Source organism: Ptychodera flava, chromosome 17, assembly GCF_041260155.1.
Source record: "Ptychodera flava strain L36383 chromosome 17, AS_Pfla_20210202, whole genome shotgun sequence".
NCBI classification, from domain to species: domain Eukaryota; kingdom Metazoa; phylum Hemichordata; class Enteropneusta; family Ptychoderidae; genus Ptychodera; species Ptychodera flava.
In genome coordinates, this window is record NC_091944.1 from 4,625,962 (window position 1) to 4,643,455 (window position 17,494).

At 37.8% G+C, this 17,494-nt stretch overlaps 1 long non-coding RNA gene across 1 annotated transcript; it reads right to left on the reverse strand.

Annotated features, from left to right (window-relative positions):
* Window positions 1-9,134: 9,134 nt before the first annotated feature.
* On the reverse strand, window positions 9,135-17,212 carry LOC139115210 (uncharacterized). The gene is made up of 3 exons (XR_011548075.1): window positions 16,127-17,212; window positions 10,996-11,302; window positions 9,135-10,373 (listed from the first exon to the last, which is right to left on the reverse strand). It is a non-coding gene; the product is annotated as an uncharacterized lncRNA (long non-coding RNA).
* Window positions 17,213-17,494: the final 282 nt, after the last annotated feature.

Sequence of the window (17,494 nt, forward strand, 5' to 3'; positions counted from 1 at the left end):
TGACATCGTTTATAATCTCAGGTTGAGCTCCTAGAGTATACGAATGTCGAACCGCCTCTGGGTTGAAGGACATAAATATGCACAATCTTGGTGAACTACCGAGGTTGGAACTTATACCAAATTGTTTATCTTTCAAAATGTCAGAATCGCCTCTTCAATCCTACGTTGTATGTCACACGCTTCTTATGTCAACGCTTGTCTTGTCTACTGAATGGGATAATTAAAGGTATGTCAAAGGGTGAAAACATAAGCAGTCATGTTTAAGTTACCAACCGACTAGTCAAGGCATGATTATTTTGATTGGAGAGGTAATATAATACAGCAAACAAACAAACTCAATCGATCTGACTGTTAAAGTGAGGTATTATTCTGCTGTTTAAACATGATCCGTGCATTAGAACAGTAGCAAGGAAATAGGCTTAGATCAAACTCCTGACAAATCACCAATGATTGTGGTACAGACTCGCGATACCGCACCAAGTCACGTATTGAATGCTAGGACAACGTATACATATTCATGTACAGTAACGCTCTCCCGCGCCATTTGCATCACACCATTTGTATGTAGTCGTGCTTGTCGGTTTACGGTAACTACGATTTACTGTTGCGGATCCTAACGAACTAGGGCCGCAGGTCAGCTGATTTTGGATATACTGCGATATCATGGCGGACTGAGGCCGACAATATATAAAATGAAATCACTCGGCACCTGAACAAGGTACATTAGGGCAATCGAAGGTAAATTAGGTAAAAAGGAGATAAATTAAGCATATAATTTGCGTTAACTGGATACCGCACGGCGTTTTGGTGCACGGATAATGAAAATCGAAGAAAATATATAAGTTTAACCGAATGCGGCATCACTAAACACTGATCTTTACTTGGAGACCGCGCAAAAATGTATGCAACCAAAATGTGCCCATCGTACTAAAATTCCCAAAGTAAGCATGGCTGACAGATTTCTTTTACAATAAATTGATATATGAAAATTTTCGGTGACTTACTTTTGGTAGATATAATAAAAAACGGCTGTAATGTTGAGATCGTAATATATGACATGTAAGCGGAAATGCAGCGATGGTAATCCTGTGTCTTGCAGTAACGCTTTCTACTTGGTATGCAGATGGTCGACGTAACGTCTTGTTACGAGGAACTTAATGTCTCGGGTAACAATTCATTGCCTTGGGCGAACACAGTGCTCAGAGCGAGATGTTTCACAGGTCACAAATCAACGCTCATCATGTGAACTCTTGGATTCCAAATCAAGATGCATTTGTCCATTACCTTTATCCTGTGGGAGAAGTTGCGCCATTAACGCAAAAATGGTCTACTTATTCTGGGGACCTGTAGATCAGAATTCAAGTAGACTTAAATGTCACCGTAAATGTACTATTAGGAAGACTGCCATTCACAATCATCGCACAACCGCAAAATTTGTCAATAAATGGCACAATGTCACGCATCGAACGCCATAAGCATCGTGACTTTACCAGTACCTCCATTTCATTTGTTTTCGGTAAAAAATGACAAATACACACTGTTGTATACAAACATACTGTTAACAAAATCGCAACAACTAAGAATTTACGTTTCTTAGGATATTTTATCATAAGCTATCATTAAATATGGAAAATACCTAACATGTGAATTCGAAGTCTGAATTGTTCATTGATATTACGCTTTGCTTCTGTCCTTCTGCGTCGCGATGTCAGAATCAGTAATGCTGAGATATCTATATTCGACTCTGTATGAGCAAAGTCTTACATGAAACAAATACATATCAATTTTAATTTTAAAAAAACCTAGCACAATACAAAGAAAATATCTGTAAAGTCAAACTCGAAGCCGAAGCTTGGGTTGCGCTGGAATTTCATGATATGGTTGTCTCGAAAGTTCCGGAGCTAAATATACCGATACAGCATTGCCATGGAAACAACTGACAACAGGGAAAAGTAAAGTATGTATATGTTAGATCATTATTGCATGACTTCATGTCAGAACTCTGATAGCTAAATCTGAGGAATAGTCGTCGAGCTGCTTTTAATGAACCCTTAGAAATGAAAGGATTACAAAAAGTATAGGCATTTTTGATTTACTTATTTGCAACCCTTTAATTTTTGAAGCGGAATAATATTCGCCATTCAATATCGCGCTTTACGGTGTATTCTTGAAAAATAGGGCAATTCAAAGGAACTGATAATAAATTTAGAGTCAAACACGCGCAGGGAAACCATTTAAACAAAAGGCAGAAAACAGAATAAATTCTGAAATAATGAAACCAAGCTTAAGTTTCTTAAAGTTTTATGCAATCATTGAAATCAAATCAATTCGATGTTACTATCCATTCATCTCCTCATCAATTGAACCTTTTTAAGTTCATTTGGCTATTTGTTTTGGTATCTCTTTATACTTTGTCATCTTTGTCGTTCGAATATGTCTGTCAGTAATCTCTGCCTGGATCCAGCACAGGCCTGCATTGGGACTACCATCGAGGCAATGAATAACCCTGCAAGTTACAGAGGGATTATGGGGTGTTCATGTCTTTTACAATAGTTAAATTCGGAGACTTTTTCTATCGGTAAAATGAACACAAAAAAACTAACCTGGTGACAATCCACACTGACTAAGGTATACAACATGGAGAATGTAGATCAACTCTGGGAACTATGACATTTCAACATAAGCTAGCCGATTTACAGTACGAAGATATTGCAACTCACGTTGCTTTTACCTATCACACCCTGGTCCGATGCAGCAAGGCGTCTTTTGGTACACGTTGACCACTGAAGAACTTTCAATTGAAGAAAGAATACAAAATCATTTATCTTTCGACAGGAAATAGGATCAAAATGCCGAAGAATTAGCGACGCTAGGAAGGTCAAACTCATACCTGGTAATATATTCCAAACACTGACTTTCAATACTTCCTCCTTGAATTTTATTAACTCAATAACCGGCAGATATTGTCCGTTTTAAACGAACAATGATGTTTTCTTGACATGTGTGGCCAGAAGGACAATTCAGAGAGATAACCTTATCAAGTCTATGCTTGTTATTCATTACTTGCGATAAGACCAGGGTTTCACCATGGAAACAGACAAAAAAGGGCGGAAACGCTTGCTCAGGGACTACATTCGAGTATTAATCCTGCTTCCTGAACTGGTGAAGTTCAATTATTAGCCTCGATGCTTCAATCGTCATTCAAAGCGTCGGATCGTTGTCGAAACATCAACAGGTATTGAAAAAGTCTCTTCTTGATTGACTGGACTTATTAACTCCTTTGAGAACACCACTGGGAACGTGGCTGTTGCAATCCCCCAGACACACTCGCACTTGATTGGGTTTCTTTTGTTGCAGCGCCCAGACGATTTGACATGTAGGCTTACTGAATATCAATTTGACACACCGCTCAGGAAGCCTCGGCTTTGATATCAATTTGTTATGTATGATCCAATGACGTGTGGTGATTTCAAGTTTATTCACCGCTGAGAATGACGTTAACTTGATGCAACCAAACTATGGTGCACATTTTTGCCTGACAAGTAATACTTAATTTCAAGGTGTTTCTTTTGTTGTTACATTCACTCCCCTGGCGAGCTTATAAAAATAGTAATTCGAAGGGAAGTCACGGCCTTGACTGTGGTCCAGTACAATCACTGAGAATTAACACGATGGCGTATTCCGTTGATAATCATTGCCGGTAGCATGTCGGTTATTTGCATAGACTGAAATCTTTTGGATAAGACGCTCGATAAATTAAATATATAAAAATTATCAAATAACAAATCCTACATTTAAATAAAGATTGGTATTATAGCTTTTTGAATGACTGAATGTTACTCTTTCTACATTGTGAAGTAGGAAGGCGTCTATATATTTTAAATGAATGCAACATTTTGAGCAGAAGGGCCTCTACAAATACAACTAAAACGATAAAAACATGCTTGTATCCTTCTGCCAACATGGCTTACATACATACATACATACATACATACATACATACATACATACATACATACATACATACATACATACATACATACATACATACATACACACACACACACACGTACGTACGTACGTACGTACATACACATACATACATACATACATACATACATACATACATACATACATACATACATACATACATACATACATACATACATACATACATACATACATACATACATACACACACACACACACACACGTACGTACGTACGTACGTACATACATACATACATACATACATACATACATACATACATACATACATACATACATCAGTGTTGTCCTTAGAAGCCGGGTGCCGGGTAAATAACCCGGCTGTTTTGCATTTTTTCCCGGCTACTTTTAACGTCATTAGATTATTTTTATAGACCTGTAATTTCGGGATTGCACTGCCAGCTGTTAGACGGCACACGTACGATTAGCAGTTTCGCGACCCCTTTCCCCGCATGGAACTGCACAAACATAAAACAGTTTCTAAATACCCGTTTTGGCTATCCTTTGAGCCCGATCTTTTATTTGTTAAATAGTGTGATTGGCTGATGGACGCGCCTATGGTGTTGTCTTTGTTACGAGCAGTGTAATTGGTTTGATTAGTATGAAGGTCATCTTAGGTCATTTTTAACGATGGTGTCAAAAAGAAATGTGGCGTTGGCCACTGGCACCTTGCCGATGGAATATTTTTCCCGAAGAAAGCCCGTTCGAAAGGTATACTTGATTCCAAAAATATATTTAGTTTATGTATGAAAAACTTCAATTTCGCTGAATTTGCGAGAAAAAAGCGCCGAAAAGATGTGATTTTGATCGACGATTCGAAGTTCATGAGACTGCAGCTTGTTTTCCGCCGCCGCGCTGGCTGCCAACGTCATGGTCACTACGAGTATGATCTTCTTCTTCTCAACAAATCAACTTATTCTCAGAGCAATACCGACGCATTTTCTAGATTTAAAATAAACGAGCCAGAATTGATTTTTTTAGAAGCAACTGTTTATTTGAATGGGTATTTTATTTCATTGATTATTTTTACGTACTAGAATCCACGGTCACAGGCATGTGTGTTGCCGACCGTTGCCGACCGGCGCATCATCGTCACGGTTCACGGCTTCACCGTGGCGCTGATCCCCTGTTGCTTAAGACAACAGGACGATACGTCGTGGATTCCGGCATGGGTTCAATTTCACTGCGCCTCTCCATGTTGGGTTGCCCGATAGTGTATTTCGATGGACCCTCTGAATAATTTTTTTCACGGACTCGTGGAGCAAATTTGAAAGAAAATAGAGTTGTATCCTTCCGACGCCATGCTGCATATCTGCTTTGATCAAATTTGGGGACAGCGATGATCGTGCGCGGTTTGCATTTAATTTGTTGCAACATTTCTGTCAATCACTCACTTTGTGTCATAAGTTTCAGAAACTATCGCTTGCCTGAAAATTAGCGACGTAGTTAGTTCATAGGCACAGCTGACATGGTAACGTGCCTCTGACTCGACGCTGCCGATTTTTCAGACTACACTCAGAGAATCTGAAACTTTCCACACAAAATGAGTGATTGACAGAAATGTTGCAACAAATTTAACGTCAAGCGGACACTCATCCCGTCTGGTTGTCGCCTAAGCTCAGTCGCGGAGAGTGCTTTCGCAAACATTTTACTATTATCGTTTGCGTAATGAAAAAATGCGTAGAGAGTCAATCCAATGCGTAATATTATTATGCATTGGATCGACTCTCTACGCATTTTTTCATTGTTATGAGTTTTCTATATATGCATTTTTTTTCGTAAATGCGAACACTGTTACGGTGAATTATCTTACCGATGTTTTTCTTAACAAAAGCGAATGTGTTTTGATTAGAATAGAATGAGTTTGATGGTTTCGGGGAAACAACTATGTGGTAATGAAGAATGGGAAATGAGCAATGAAATGAGCAGACAGTGGGTGATTTAAATGTTACATCTTCACAGCAAATAAAACCATAAGTGTGTCATAAATAATACAAACAAAACAAAATCATGTTTGTTTGTTTTGTTGTATGTGAGCCACGTCTAAGACACACAACAAAAGTACTGTTTCAGTCTCAGCTAAATGTCACCTCGGATGCCACAAGAGAACACCATTTCCACTCCAAAATTTCATTTTTCGCCTTGCGAGAGGGGGGACACCCCTCACCCCCTCTTCGCGCTCTCCCCCCCTCGTTCGCTACGCTCACTCGCCGCTCGGTCGCTTCGCTTCCTCGCAGTCCACCCGTCTACTTTCTTAAATTACCCGGCTACTTTTAAATATAAGGACAACACTGCATACATACATACATACATACATACATACATACATACATACATACATACATACGTAGTACGTACGTACATGTACGTACGTACGTACGTGCGTGCATACGTACGTACATGCATGCATGCATACATACATACATACATACATACATACATACATACATACATACATACATACATACATACATACATACATACATACATACAAGCATGCATGCATGCATGCATGCATAAAAATAGACAAATTCACGACAGACCGACAGACAGACAGACAGAGACAGACTGACCGAGACAGACATACGCATCTCTCTCTCTCTCTCTCTCTCTCTCTCTCTCTCTCTCTCTCTCTCTCTCTCATCCATGAAACCCAACTACCAACTAGTTTATACTCTGATTATTACAAAGTTGTATTCACAATGGCTAGGGAAGACTAAAGTAAAACATATTTTTACGAGTAAAATAATAAAATAATAGCCAACAAAAGGCAGTTCTTGTCATTGTTAGCTTTGTTTTTACGGTTTCAATGTTCAAAGAAAAGTCTTGTCATACTGTGCGCACATCAGATTTGGCTAAAACCCATAAAGAGGGCTCTCTATAGCTTCTCAGGATAAGTAATTGGATGACTCGCAACAGTCTAATTACCAAATGAAGTTTATGATTTACTGATGTTCTCTCTCTGATATAAATGATTGACATCAATTTATGTACAACAGTTCTGGACATCTGGTTATGCATTGAAAGTGCGAAATACCTTCACAGCTCATTCAAAATACTGTATTCAAACTTTAACATTGAAACTTTAAAATTCTTATCCTCAACAATTTCAACAAAACATATAATGATCGAATGTTTAAAATATACCAAAAAACTGATGGGGGTCAGGCACTTTTTGATTTCCGCTAAAAATAGTCCACCAGCCCCCGCCTCCCCAGGCTCCAAGGCTCTCGTACACCTTCCTGAGGTTAAAACCGACACCTGACAAGTGAGTGAATAATCTTCCATGAGGGCGATCCTAGAGGAAAATAGCACGACTTCATGAGAACTTTAGTTCTGCATAATGTTTGTTTTAGGTTTCTTAGTATCCTCTATCGATGTATCGAGATTAGTAGGTCAGTCAGTCAATCAATCAGTCAGACAGTCAGTCAATCAATCAATTAATCAATCAAACAATCAACCACCCGACCAACAAACCATCAATTCACTAAGCAACCAAATAATCAATCAACATATCAATCAACCAATCACTCAATCAATTTATTGATCGATCAATCACATAATTGTTGGAAAAAAATCGGTCAATCGATCGACCATCAATCAAGCTGTCCCTCTATCTATCTATCTATCTATCTATCTATCTATCTATCTATCTATTTATCTATCTATCTATCTATCTATCTACTATCTATCTATCTATCTATCTATCTCTCTCTCTCTCTATCTGTCTGTCTGTCTGTCTATCCGTCTATTCTTCTATCCAGCTATACATATCCTTGCATTAACATACGCATCTTTTACATCTTAATTTTACAATTTCATATCTGTCCATCACTCCGTCCGTCCGTCTGTCTGTCTGTCTGTCTGTCTGTATGTATGTATGTATGTATGTATGTATGTATGTATGTATGTATGTATGTATGTATGTATGTATGTATGTATGTATGCATGCTTAAGAATCATTTATTCAAGAGAGCTTACCTGTGACCTAGTGTAAAGCGCCAGTGAATATTGCTGATGGATACTAGGTGTTATATAAATTATTTATCCTATCCTATGTATGTATGTCTCTCTGTAAGACCATCACGCCCTCCTTCCACCTCTCCGTCAGTCCATCTGTTTGTCTCTCTGCCGTTGTTGTTCTCCTTGTCGTTCACCAATGAGGGCGATCTTCAATGAAACTGGTACAACTTGATGCAAACCCGAGATGTTGTGTAGGTTTGTCTAGATCTTTCATGGATCTATATAACTCGATCAGTCAGTTGATCGGTAAGTCAACTGTCTCTCTCTCTCTCTCTCTCTCTCTCTCTCTCTCTCTCTCTCTCTCTCTCTCTCTCTATCTCCGTGTGATTGTCTGTCTGTCCAACTAAAAGTGTTTGTTTGTATGTCTGTCCGTCTCTCTCTCCGGCCTTTTCTCCTCAATCTGTTTTCCCTATCCTATATTTACCGACACGCTTTCCTAAATCCTACATAGTATGTTGGTCGGGAGCAACATCTGTCGTATTAGTGCCATTTTTATTTGGAGAGTTAGCTCATGTGATATTATCTATGTAGAAGAGCTATACTGCTGTCAACGTTGCCTGTAACAGCTCAGAAAGTCTAGTTCTGTTCTGATGCAGTATGCTCGTAGCGCAAACCTCAATGATCTTACACTCGCCTGGAAAACTGGAAACAAATCACAGATAAACGACAAACCTAACCACTATCGAACTTTGCACGGTGCTCCAACGACATCTTTACTGTAAGGGATTGTCCCACGTTACAAGTTTTCATTTACAAGGTTTACTAACACCTTCACGTACCATACAGACTGGAGTTTCTGACATTTCGATCAATGTCCTTATATGGTATTTATATTCAAGTAACAAATAACTGTTTGAGAATTTAAAATAGAGATTGTTTGAGAGTGAGTATTTGCCAATGCTGCTTGTGTTTTATCCCTTTCTTGCAAATTTGGAATATTTGGTGTATTGAGATGAATGACTTGAAGTTGACCGCATTCAAATGTTCGCAGAAAATTCGATGTCATATCAGTTGGCAACCTTAGTTGGTCAACTTTGGTTAGTCAGACGTACAGACATGTAATCATCGAATACACTCACAGTTTGAAATAATGTACTCTGAAGAAAGTCTTAAGAAAGATGTACGTATAATTTCTTCTAATTCTGAATGATCTACATAAACGGTCGGTCCTTAATCCCCGCTTCACGCTTAGTCGTTGATGACATTAAGTATCAATATGGTGTTAGCCCTTTGTTTTCCATTTAAATTTTTATCAAGTTGGCTAATTTGCTTAAAACAAAGATGATAAACAGCCTGCCCCCTTAACTGCATTAAATCAACATCCCCTGTTAAAAGATCATGCTGCATGCAATCAGTCGGCGAAGGCTATTAAAGCATATAATGCATATAATGCATACTCTAACACGCAAACAAGTCACCAATCACAGGCATTCGTGACAGTTTTCCTGATGTGGACTTCCATTAACCAGCTATATTTGAAGATGATCGGCCGACTGTTAACTATTGATGACTCTCACAATTGACAAATGGAAATTAAAAAGTGAACTACGTACCGTAATAAAAATGTCGTGTGATACAAATACATGTTCATGCTAACCGTTTTAAAATTTCTGCTCATAAAAACGACTGACCTTATATTTTGCACTCAACTACATTACATCGTAGTTATCTTTCATATAATATACAAGTATTAAATCATCTTAAGCTCTCTAGTAGAAATGAATGTAAAATTTACTGCATGAAACAACAGTTCATCTATTCGATTAATCATGTCAATTCCGTGGTAGCACCTTTTTGTATTCCCTTTCCTAGCACCAGGTTACATAATCCCGGGTTGTAAAGAGTTGTACTCACTGAAATTTCACAACTTTCTTGAAGTCATGCGTCCGAGTCAGTAACATTGCAATGTAAAAATTTTAAATTAAAAAACCTACGCATATAATGGACAGAGAGATTATTTAAAATACAAGAATATTTGAACTATTCTCTAGGAAAATAAATTTTGAAAAAAATCCCCTCTGAATGAGCAAGTAGGTGTCATAATAACTGCTCAGATACCAAACAGCCGATTGATGACACAAGACTGGCCCAACGTTTTACAATCTCAATAATCCGTGATAGTAGACCTTATGGCTCTCTAGTAGTATCACCAATTCTTAACGTCTTTCTCCAAATTTGGAAGTGGCAGTATGAGCTATGGTGATTTAGAATCTTCATAATCGATCTTGTAATATTCGTTCAGGGTGACTAGGATGGTGTGTTCAAAATGTTTTTTTGCAAACTTTAGTGAGGAATAATCCCCGTACCGTTGCTTTCGCGCATGAAAGTGTCTCAGTTTCTTCCTGTTGTAAAATAGATAGATAGATAAATAGATAAATAGATAGATAGATAGATAGATAGATAGATAGATAGATAGATAGGTAGGTAGATAGATAGATAGATAGATAGATATAAGTGTGTCAGTGATTAAGTGTATAAGCGAGCTAGTTAGGAAAATAAGGGAGCAAGTAAATTTGTAGCAGGCAAATGTTTGGGAGAGAGTAAGTAAGCGGGAAGTAAACGAAGCAGTGATGCTATTGTCTCGACTTCATATGTTTATGTTTTGTAGAGGATCAACATCTGATATTTCTAGGGATGAAGAACTTGCCTCAAAGCAAAGGGTCAGTTCAAAATTATCTACGGCAGGAGCCCTTTCCAAGCCCCTGTTATTCTTTCAATTGTAGTGCGAAACGTTTCAGACATTTCAAAACGTCCTTCATGAAATCGTGCTTATGATAATTGCATTTGAGTATATCTGTACCTCTGTCATTTCTTTTGCACAGATTCCGAATTAACTGACTTTCTGTAGAGTCAAGCGATGTAGTTTCAGGTGAGCAGGGGTTAAGATGGGCTCAGGAGCATTTCTAACCGATTATGTTTAGTGCCACTCTAACATCTAAATTACAACAACATTTAGTTACTTACGTCGGCCAAATAGCGCGACAACAACAATAATTATGATAACAAGGGCCACAGTGATGAGCGAAATGACCAATCTTGCTCGTTGTCTCCATGTCGGCATAGTAGAATCTACAATGATGTGTGTCTTTGCAGGCTGGAGATACATTTGGCGATTCATCATCGCTTCCTTCAAGGACTGTGGTTCAGACGAAACGGCATCTGACTTCGGAGTTGAAAGACGACTATTTAAGGTCTGCTTTTCCCTGGCAGGAGTTGGTACAACATTTTCGGTATTTGTCAAGGCTGAGGGTACATTAGTATCGAAGAATGGCTGTCAAAGATTTGAAAAATGTCAGGTCAGAGTATGCAATGGAGTTTTAAATTGCAACAAAGAAGCATGAAGACCCATAAGATCAAGATATCACATTTTAGATGGGGTCTATTCAAAATAGAAAAAGTATCGTCCCTTTCAGATGTTGATATATTTGCTTTCATTAATCATTACAACAAAAAACAAACAGAAAAGAGGGGATTCAAGTCTTGCTTTTAAAGTTAGCAGTCATGAAGTACGCGTACACGCCTTTTCATATATAAATATTGGAATTTTGGAATTTTATCTATTTTGGAATTTTATCGTAAGGTAGGATGCGCCTCGAAAGTGAATGATTTAAACTTTTGCTCAAACTTTCTTAAATGAAACTTTCAACCATTGTCTTTCCAAATTAACAATAAAAATAATGGGTCACCGTAAAAAGTTTGGAACTAGCGATACAAATTACCCAACATTTTGTGATATTTGCAATTCAAAATGGCCGCCATCCCAGTGGGGTAAAAATGAAATTTTGGATTTTCGAAAAACTAAGGCGGTGAAAGTTTTTCTTTCTCCAAGAGCCTTAAAATGAGCCCCAACAAGAGATTACGAAAGAAATGTAGAAATTTGAGAGTCCGAATATCTGTCCCCGAGGTGCGTTCTACCTTAAATCTCGCACTGTGACACCACCATTTAAATAGAAATTTCTAAAAGATTTCTTATTCAAAGTCTTTTTGTGAACGTTTCAAAAAACCCAAATTATTGACAGGATGTTTATTTGCATTTCTAAGTGCAAACCAATGGATTTGATTGATACTTCACTAAATATAAGTAGTCTTCTTCCTTGTATGGGGGATGCGGTATGGATGCTATTGTCGCTGTGTCACTTTGCATTGAGTGGTTGCGATTCATTATGTTATATTGAGCAATTGCTATTTGAGGGTTCAAAAACCACATTGTAGGTAGACATAAGTCAGAGTCTATCTGGCCCCTTACACCCTTACCAAACTCTAGAATATATATTTGATTAGGGGCAGTCTTCACTACATCTGCAGAACAATTTTCACCGAAACTGACTTATAGTTTAAAAAGCACGATTTTTGTGTACACTGTATGTCTTCGGGATATTTACATTCATCAATTATCAACGGCAATGAGATAATAGGTTTATAGGTAAAATGCGCCATATGAATTAAAGACTACATATACAGGCGGTACAGCTATGTGTCACATGAGCTTGTCATACAAAAATGTTTGATAGCTAGACTGATTAAAGTTTCCCTAATTATCAATAAAACATAATAAGGCGTGTTCCATGGTCATGGTGTACTCACACAAATTTCTTTGAGGAAAATCATCAACACCGAGCATTTTATCCACTTGTAACGAATTTTACACGTTTTAAAATTTAAAATGCAAACACAGATAATAAACATGATTACTCGAGTTTTTCACATAGAGGAAGATCAAATCATTAAACTCTTGCATTGGATATTTCTATGGTTCGATAGACAATATTTTTTATCAGTAAGAGAGTTCCGACCCCTGTTGGACATTTCTAGCAGTATTGCATGTCGTACTGCAAATCATACCAAAAGCAAGATACATGTAAACGAGGTGTGAAAAAAGTATGTTCAATTTATATACACTTACTTCAAGCGATATATTGTCAAAACAAACCAAATAATCCAAATCATTCAAGGTAATAAAATTACCAGGTCGCATTAACAAAAAAATGACAATTTCAGAAAGCACAATCTTATAACACGTATATAAGAAATATGTGGTGGTACCAGGTGTCTGGAATGCGTAAGCGTACTTCATTATTGATGCATGTATTTTTTGAAAGTCGTTATATGAGCTGCAAGCTCTAGAGTATCTCAGGAGTTGAGAAAGATGTACACCATAAGCTGGAGCAAGTGGAAATTGCTAGACAAGAACGGATAGTTGAAAATTTGAAAATCAAAATATCCCGCTTTTCATATAGCTTAGTGTAATGATTATTCTGTTTTATTTGGAAGAGCATTCCTCATCAACTTCTTTTCTTGTAAAAGCTTCAGCAGCATCCATAATGATTTTAAAATTGAAGTTCCAGTCTACTTTGGGTGACTCACGATACTCAAGACATCAAGACATCAATAGATCTAGACTCAAGACATCAATAGAGTACTGTACATTTGTACTGCAAAGAGTGTTAGTGTTAGATTGACATTGTAGTCCCTATCACTTCGTTAACATATTTCTGGCACGTTACTGAACATCTAAAACTAACATCTGTAACCCACCATACCTGCAAGTTACTACGTTTGCTTTGCCCTGAAGGTCTATTTCAATTTCTTCATCGTAGCTGCTCGGCCCTCTTTCTCTAAATCTGCTTGTTTCCACAGCGCCCTCGTGCGATACTTAGGGACTGGTCAGTTTCTTCAGCCTGGGGGGGGGGGGGGGCGGTGGATTATTTTTTGCCGACGTCAAAAACTGGTTGACCCCCCCTATTCCAAATTTTGAAAACAGGGTGACCCCCCCTATTCCAAATTTCGAAAACAGGGTGACCCCCCCCCCCCAGCGCGCGACATAGGTAAAACAAAAGGTGGACATAAATTATATATATATATATATATATAATATATATATATATATATATATATATATATATATATATATATTATATTTTACATTTTACATATATTTATATTTTAAATAGTCATTCTATGTTTTAATGAAATTGTTGACATGTCAGTTGTAATATAGGAATTTCAAAATGTAAATCTTAAAGTTTGAATACAGTAAATTTTGAATGAGCTGTATTTTGAATGAGCTGTGAATGTATTTCACACTTTCTATGCTTAACCAGATGTCCTGAACTGTTGTACAGAAATGGATGTCAATCATTAATATCAAAGAGGAAAAAGCAGTGAATCAAAAACTTTTATGGGTGTTAAGACTTGCCAACCATCCAATTAAATCTCCTGAGGAGCCATAGAGAGCTTTTTTAGCCAAATCTGATGTGTACAGTGTCTGAGAGGACCTTTTCTTGTAACATTGAAACCATAAAAGCACAGGTAATAATGACAAAAACTGCCTTTTTAACTGTTATTTTGTTCATAAAAAAGCATCTTTCTACAGAAAACCAGTGACACAAAGGAAAATAATTGCATCAATGAGAAGGAAAGATATCTTGTCATTTTTCTATTTCTAAAATAAGTCACTGTATCAAATATATATTGTGAAATATTTGTGCATGTTGCTTTCTCATACTGAATTCTCATAGAGAGAACAGAAAAGTATCAGGAATTTGTCATCCTTTTCATATGAAATGCAGATTTCATAATGGTACACTTTCACTTAGCAAACATCAAGATATCTCTGAAATATTAAAGTATGGCGCCGGGCGCGCCGAAAAATACGAAACATCCTGATATCTCCGATATACCGTATATGCCTTGTATATTAAAGTCATGCACCTGAAGGGCATGCTGAAAAATGTCTGATATATAAAAGTATTGAGCTTGAAAAGCACGCTGAAAAATATTGAACATACAGATATCTCTGATGTATGTATGCTTGATATGTTAAAGTTGGGCGTGCTGAAAAATATGACTGATTATTAAAGTTACGCGCCCGAAGGGCGCGCGGAAAAATGCAACTGAATGATGAAATTTGTGGCTGACACTAGCATTTTAGGCAATGATGAGCCCGTGTCAAAATTCAAAAACACACTGACCCCCCCTATTGGGCATTTCAAAAACATGGTGACCCCCCCTATCACCAAAGTCAAAAACAGGGTGACCCCCCCATGAATCCACCGCCCCCCCTAGGCTGAAGAAACTGACCAGTCCCTTATAATTGAGCATGAACTGCGGGTTTGAAAGTCTCGCGATTAAGGTAGAAGATTGTAAACGAACTCTGGCTACTTTGTTGGCACCTTCCTGTATTAGTAAATGCACCTTTGACCAGAGCAAAGAGTAGGGGGAAGTGCCCTGATCCAAGATAGCTAACCAAATTCAACCGTTCTCTGCTCAGTGGTGTTCGGTTGACGGAAAATTCGGAGGATTATTGTCTCAGGCCCTGCCTGCTCTCAGAGGTAGACATATTACCCAAGGGCTACCGCCACCGCCGGCGACTTTACAAATTCTGATGTTCTATATTTTCACAGTCAAACCAGATGGTTGTTCTTGTTTTAAATCATGGTTTTCTGTGTAGTGTTGGTGTATTTTATAGAGCTTCATTTTTTCAAATCTATGTAATTTGTGTTTTTTGAAGTTCTTTATCTTTTGGAGCAATATTTACACATATACGAACGTAAATTAGTAAGGCAGTATAGCTTTTTCGAAATCATTTCAACTGAAATCTTTTACGTTTTTTAGTTATTTTTCCTCGGGAGACTTAAAAGGAAGATATATAAATTAGTAGTTTCCCTGTTCTATTTTTAAATTGAAGTTTTTGTATATTTAATTTATATCTTTCCTAAATGCTAGAGATTAATTTTATCGATGGACATTTCCTTTCTGCTGTCTTTTTCTGTTAATACATATTCATGTATCACTTAAGACTGCCCCATATTTTCAATTAAAATCTAATATTACCATACCAGAACTTGAACAAAGGCGGCAGGGTAGCTGTGGAAGCACTGCATGAGAAAACACGTTGTTGTGCAGTACAAAGTATCTCGGCACTGAAAACTCTTCCTGTAGACGTTTTATGTTTCATGAGACGTTATAGCTCTAGAACTAACTGGCGATGATTGGGGTCTCATGCTGACGCATACACTAAATGACCTTGTTTGCTAGGGTGAATTTAACTTGTGTAAACAAGGTATCATTTGTGCATGTGAACACGGTAACATACCTCGCTTTGTTCTTCCAGCGTAAGAGCGGAGACTTCTGCCGTCTTAAGAAGTGTTCCATCGCACACGTCAACCTTGAAATTGTCTGCCATGAAATTGTCTGCCATTTTGTCACCAAGCGTTCTCGACTCTTTCTCGAATGACCTGATATCAACTCACCAAAACAGTGGAGGAGAGAAACAAACGAACCGAAGATGACCATTACACATTGAGTAAACTGCCCAATAAGCGTAACCATGGTGTATGCTTAATCCTCTGCAAGACAAACACGATGCCTCGAAGAAAAGATAAATTATCAGTTTAGACTGAATAGGTTGCCAGGTTTTTTTGAATCAAATTCTCTTTGCTTTGTTGTCTTTATGAGTTGACAGGAACCATTTTACTTTCAAGGACCCTTGACCTGCCCGTATAGTAAGGTATGCACTGCACTCATCAGTATTCACCTGGCATTAAAAGGTCTGTGAACTCAGAAAAAGGGTGAGTTCAGAAAAACATGACACTGGTGGAATAAAATGCGAGTTGTAGCTTTTATCAGACTTGCAGTCGATTACAAATCTCGAAAACGATGTATTTTGGACGATTTGCTTTGAACGAACCTTGGTCGATTGGATCAATTTGGTAGAGGGGACGTCTCCGTACAACAAAATTATACATTAATTTTAATTTTAATTACTTCACCTTATTAAATGAAAGTTGTGGTCTGATATCTGATCTTGGATAATTTCTTTCTAACTCTGCAGTCGTTACAGTATTTCACGATGCCTTTGGTATTTACGAGACATGATCTCTGAATTTGTGGTCAGATCATATTTCGCAAATTGATAATTAGTGAGTAATATTGTCTCAGCAGGTCAAGTGTTTCTGTGTGTGTGTACCAAGTAGAAAGCTGTCAACACACGTTTTGCTTTTCAGAAGCTCGAGTGGAGGAGATTTACCTGGATTAATTCGATGGAAAGATTGTGAGGACCGCCATCAAGGAATGTAAAATTACAGAGTAGAACGATGAAGTTTGTGTGATCGTCGAGAGAAGGCAGATGACATAGAATTCGATGTTTATAACAAGATGGCCATTGAGAGTCGCTAGCGTTACTCTTTTTTGCGAAACAAAACGTTGTGATGTTTTGAATGGTACACCCATTGCTTGGTTCCACTCCAGTTAACATTTTAAATAGCCATCTGTCGGGTCAACACCCGTATGAGCCGTGTCATGGCTTTTCTATCTTTACTGTAGAGTCTAAACCCTCTTTAAACAGTCTTAACTACACAGACGTCAAGTCAGACATCACCACTCACTCTGGTGACTCGAGTCTGTATTCAGATGCATGTCTGAGAGAAGACATGTCGTATAATACTGCAACGGGTACAAACTT